The sequence below is a fragment of the Setaria viridis genome, chromosome 8, assembly GCF_005286985.2.
Source record: "Setaria viridis chromosome 8, Setaria_viridis_v4.0, whole genome shotgun sequence".
Taxonomy (NCBI): domain Eukaryota; kingdom Viridiplantae; phylum Streptophyta; class Magnoliopsida; order Poales; family Poaceae; genus Setaria; species Setaria viridis.
The window spans coordinates 13,672,628-13,678,627 of NC_048270.2; positions in this window are offsets into that span (position 1 = coordinate 13,672,628).

Below are 6,000 nucleotides of genomic sequence, written 5' to 3' on the forward strand. Positions count from 1 at the left end.
GTGTTTTATACCGGCAACCTACTGAGGGGGTATCCTGAGGTAATATATTGGGTTGTGGGGAATCGTTGGACCTGGAATTCGAAGGTAAAAGCAAGGACACAAGACATGGATTTATACAGGTTCAGGCCACCAGAGTAGCGTAAGACCCTACGTCCTGTTTAGAGTGTTATATATTGCGCCCTATGCTTGGGTGTTGTGTAGCCTAATTGTTGGCTATTGATGATGGTTCTGAGCTTTGTTGGTCTAAGCTGCCGATCTAGGTAGCCCTACCCTTCTTTATATACTTAGGGGCAGGATTACTAGTTGGTTACAAGGAGGAGTCCTAGTAGAGTTACATGGTATGAGTCCTAGTAGGATTATTGAGGAATCCTTGTAGGAGTCCGTATTCTTCCTTCCTTGCGGGTACTGAGGATCTATCCTCGACAAGCCCCCAAGCGCTTCATAGTCGAATGCAGCAGTCTTCGGGAACTTTTTAGATCACCGCCGAGTAGTTTTGGTGCTCTTCGAGTACTTTGTCTGGCTGAATCTTCAAAGTTCCTCAAAGCTGTCATGAGGCTACGGTGTGCTCAAGCCCTTGATCGTCTTGATTTTGTAATCTTCATTTTTGGAATGTGATATGGAGGGCGACGGAAGTCGCACTCCATATGGAGTAGCCCCTAAGCCTTAGGTTGAATTAAAGAATCATGCTAAGGGTCAATAAAATCTTGAATCTTCTTCTTTCATCTTGGAAAAAAATCAACTGTTGGGTGTAGCTTATCAGCCCCCAAGCCTTGGAATGATTAATTAATCAATCCGAGGGTCTAGCGAGCTTTAGTCTTCACACCAGTTATTATTCGAGTAGTTTTGCAGCGTCCAGCCCCTAAGCTTATGCACCAGGTGAGCTGTAGGAGTCACGTCGAGTAGTTATTGGTGCTTAGCCTCCCGAGTTTGAGAGCGAGCAGAGCTACCGGAGGTATTCCGAGTAGTAAATGGTGCTTAGCCCCCGAGTTTGAGAGCGAGCAGAGCTATCCGAGGTATTTCGAGTAGTAATTGGCGCATAGCCCCCGAGTTTGGGAGATAGCTGAGCCACTGGAGGTACGCTGAATGTCCTATAGAATCGTCGCCGAAGCTTGACCTATAAAAAGAGATGCATACATTATGTAGTATATTTGTAGAATTTGGAACTACTGAATTTTTATTCAGTGATGAATGTAAATATTTTGTGTCATGCTCTTGTTTCGGTCATATTGCTCCCAAGTAGTTAGCTTGTTACGTTTAGGCTCTCAGTCCCTGTTTAGCCATTGCCATTGCGTGTGTGATATCTTTGTGTCTCGTGTACGCGTACTGGCACTGTTATTTGCATGTCTGAGATCTTTTATCTTGTGTATGCAAGCTAGCATTTAGGCTAGAAGATCTGAGGCTATCACGAATTAAGGCGTGTACTACTCAAGGATATTGGCGACCGCTAAGAGAAGACAGTCGGCATTGCGACAAAAAGAGAGCGCGATTGCGCTTAAAGTAGTCGTTGAGACTTGTCTGCCTTTTGGCGAGGAGAGTGCATGTTGTGCGCATAGGATTTGTGCCTCCTTATGGTGTAGCTGTTGTGAGCCTCCAGTATTTGGTGCATCAAATATGTGGCTATTGCCTCAAAAATTCAATGTACCAAACCCGTGGCAGAGCCTCCAAAACTCAATGCACCAAAACCCGTGGCCGTAGAGCTTACAGAACTCGATGCACCAAACCCGTGGCCGTAGTCTCCATAGTTCAATGTACCAAGCCTATGGCTGTTAGTCAATATGCCCCAGGAATAATTGGCAAAGTATAACTCTGCAAGGTAATTCCCGTTGAGAGGTGTACAGGAATAAGTAGTCGGTGCGTTGTCCTGCGTGTGGAAAACAAGCCGAAAAATAATTAAAAAAGTCACTTAGCTTGATTCGTAGATGATTGTCGATGAAGCCGTGGCGGTCATCGATGAAGTTGCGACGGTTTGTTGATGAAGCCAACTAGTCGGAGTTGATTCTGACTAGTTATTAATGGTGTGATACCTGCCTCGACTAGTTTTCTAGTTGAGATGAGTAGTCGAAATAGTCGTCCTCGACTAATTTTCTTGTCAAGACGAGTAGTCGACTATCATTGACTAGTTTTCTAGTCGAGAAGAGTACTCAAAGTAGTCGTCGGCGATTTGATTATTTGCCTCAATCTCCGCGTGACTTGATTGATGAGCCATATGCAGCAGCCTGCGGTGAAAACCGACTCGGTATTTGATTGGAACGCGGAGCGCATCAATTCTATCTCGACGTAGATTTGTCTGCTTGGAACTCTAACCCGGTGACTTGCTTCTTGTCAAGTAGATTTATTTTGATGATGAGGTCCTTCAAGCTCGTCCAATGATCTTGACAAACACCCCTACCTGGCACGCTAGATGTCGGTGTTTTATACCGGCAACCTACCAAGGGGTATCCCGAGATAGTAGATTAGTTGGTGCAAAATTGTTAGACCTAGAACTCGAAGGTAAAAGCAAGGACACAAGACACGGATTTATACAAGTTCGGGCCACCATAGTAGCATAATACCCTACGTCCTGTTTGGGATGTTGTATATTGCGCCTTGCGCTTGGGTGTTGTGTATCCTGATTGTTGGCTATTGATGATGGTTCTGAGCTTTGTTGGTCTAAGCTGCCAATCAAGTTACCCCTACCCTCCTTTATATACTCAGGGGATAGAATCGTTAGTCGGTTACAAGGAGGAGTCCTAGTAGGATTACATGGTATGAGTCCCAGTAGGATTACAGAGGAATCCTAGTAGGAGTCTGTCTCCTTCCTTCCTTGCGAGTAATCGGAATCTATCCCTGACAATTGCTGCCATGACTATTGGTCAATTACATGCATCCTGTTTATAATTAGCAAAGTTTCATTGCACGCAAGATCAGGGATTATGCATGTGTCAGAGTTACACATGGGATACCACATCCAATTATTCATAGATGGATCAACAATTATTCGAATATGTTTCGTCAATGAGGCAGTACAAAAGCTCAATTTCAAGCGAGAAAAATAATTGAATTATTGATAGATAGATGGATCAAAAAATATCCAAGTTCATGGACTGATGTTCATCTAGGAGTAATTGGCCATGCTAGGAAAATAAACAGTTACAGTTGTGCATGGCTACCCTTCCAGGCAGTAGAAACAAATAATATTACATCTAGATGTATTTCTCGACAATTGTGGCCCTTATGGAGCAAATAAAGACTCTTACATCTTCTGGTATGTTATCTGCGCTCTCATTAAAGTTGCATTTCACGACATCAATAAGAAGCCACTTCCTGAGGAGTCTTGAATCCTTTCAATGAGGAAAAAACAAAATTAGCTATCAGCACTTAGGAAATTAAGTAGAGATGGAGATTGATGGATAAGGAAATGCCAATACTAACCACATTGAGCAAACCATGAATCCATTCACCATCCCACATGTTCATTAGCTCAATTACTAAAAACCCAGACAGGCACCTGGCAAGTTAAGAGAAACATTTAAATTTAAACTTCTCTAAAAATGATTTATTCATCTTATGAGGTAAAGTTGTATTGTTACCTATCAAATGTCTTGGGAACAAGGCATGGAGATATATGGTTCCAATCGTAAATGTCGTCATTCCAAGAGGGATCTATTTCATCCATGGCACGATCATACGTTCTAGCAATCTTCTGTATTCTAGGAAGATAGTAGTAGGATGGATGATTATACGCAGGATTGTGATGAATTGGAGAAGGGTCAATTATAGCTATCATTCAAGCATGTTTGTCTAATGCAAACATGCGAAACTTCCGCATGCATAGTAAGGTAGCACAACCTACATTGGCAAATGTTAACATAAAATGTGTTCCATTCAACGTTAGCTGATACATAGGTTGAGTTCAACTTACCAGCTGACATTCAGAAAACGACTCCATTGCAAGGCCAATCATCAAAGAGCTTTGTAGGCGACTTAGGATCATGCTTGACACGATAGTAAGGATGGCGTCTATAACCACAAATGTACTGCAGATAGGCAGAATTATAAAACAAAACAATATCAAATAAATAATATGAGGATGCAAATCAATATTATTATTAGAAGAAAACTTACGAAATTAGTGATCTGAACTCCGAACCCATTCTAGGAGTATGAAAGACATAGATATTGTAGATATAGATATAATTAATTGACACTTGTACAAATTAGTGATGAATTCATTTATATACACGTGACTTACACTAAAGCATCTACATCTTTAATGGACAGGACATAGTCACAAACTGTTGCAGCTGTATCTTTGTACCTAATGCACGTCAGTTGGGACAATTGTGTTAAATTTTCAATGACAAATTCAGTGGTGTCAAATGTATAGTCATCTGTGATGCTGTCATCCGGTAATTCCTTTGCAGTGTTAAGTGTTGAATCACAAAGAATGGCAGCGAGCTTCAATCTAAAGTTTGTCATGACGCTCTGTGTGGTAGTATATATCTTGTAATTTACTTTAACTGTTGTATAAATTATATCTAGTATATATACAGCAAAATTTTTCATAATATTTACCTACGAAAAAGTGTCAGATAGCTTCTCACCCATCCAGTATTCCATAAAGTTTAATAGAAACAAACCACATGACACCCTACATGCAAAAACAGAGTACCTAAGTATAGATACAATTTGAAACGATGCACTTTTTTATTTTTTAAAAACTATAACAACGTACCCATCAGTATGCATGCTATGATAGAATTGCTCAACAACAGGCCACGAAGAAACTTGTAGGTCAGGCTACTTGTGGTCTGTAATATCCCTAACTCCTAACACTGCATCAATTTGCAACTGCAGGCTGTCCAACTGTGATTTCAAAGAAATGATCAGATATCTTATAAATGCACTTTATTAAAGTGATAGTAGAATTTAATACTTACAACATGACCTAGGTCATCACGGCTCATCAGTCCCATTGAGTCAAGGACTTGTATTTCACGTCTTTTGCGGTTAACCACGGCAAGGTACCAATGCATTTCTTCGATATTAATTGGAAGAAACACCTGATGCAATCAAATAGCTCACATGACATGTCACATGTAAAAAGTATACAAGTACCAAACACGCCTTTGAAAAAAATTACAGCAACAAATTACCAAGTCATGTGCCACGTATTTCATCACCCTATCAACGATGGAGTCCTCTTTAATATTTGGTTTAATTTTTTCCTTGTTCTTACCATCACGTTGGAGAAGGCCAACAATCAAAGTATTCTCTAGGTAAATCGTTGATTCAGCCCTGCACAGAAGATGTTTTTCAGCCCTGATTAGATTTATGTAGGCATTTATAACCTGCAATATAAATACATCTATTATTTATAAGTACTGTATATTATATAGTAGATAAAAGTGTGCATCAAAGAAATTATACATGTATAAATTACTCATGTCTCCATTCACATAAGCATTACGTCTTAGAAGGCATTTGAAGGTTTTGTAATCAACGAAAATGTCATCCGCCATCACTACAACATGCTCTTCTCAGCAGCCACCAATTGATTTAATAATGGATTCATCCTTCTCATCACATGTATAATCTATATTAGATGGAAAAGGAAACACGCAATAGTGACAACGGAGGTGAAATACAAAAGTAATTTTTATTTAAAATAGTCACTTAACAAGTACGTTGGGGTTGCACTTCCCTCAGGTGGAACTTGTTTGGTTTGTTATGACGGGATACTTTGGGATCTTCCAATTCCAGGTCAATAGCATTCTCCAATGCATCAATGCTATTAATGAGGTCCATAAGGTTATTACCATCTTCGGACTCCAGCACGTCATCTTCAGACTTTGATCTTTTGGTTGGTAGCGATGGCATCTAATGCATCCATGTGCATGCTGGTCTCTAGATTTTCATGGGTAACAATGTCTTTCGCATCAACTGTGTCGTCTCTGCAGGGCACCACATCATCATCTAATGTCTCAATCTCTCCCTACAATGTGGCAAAAAAATCACATC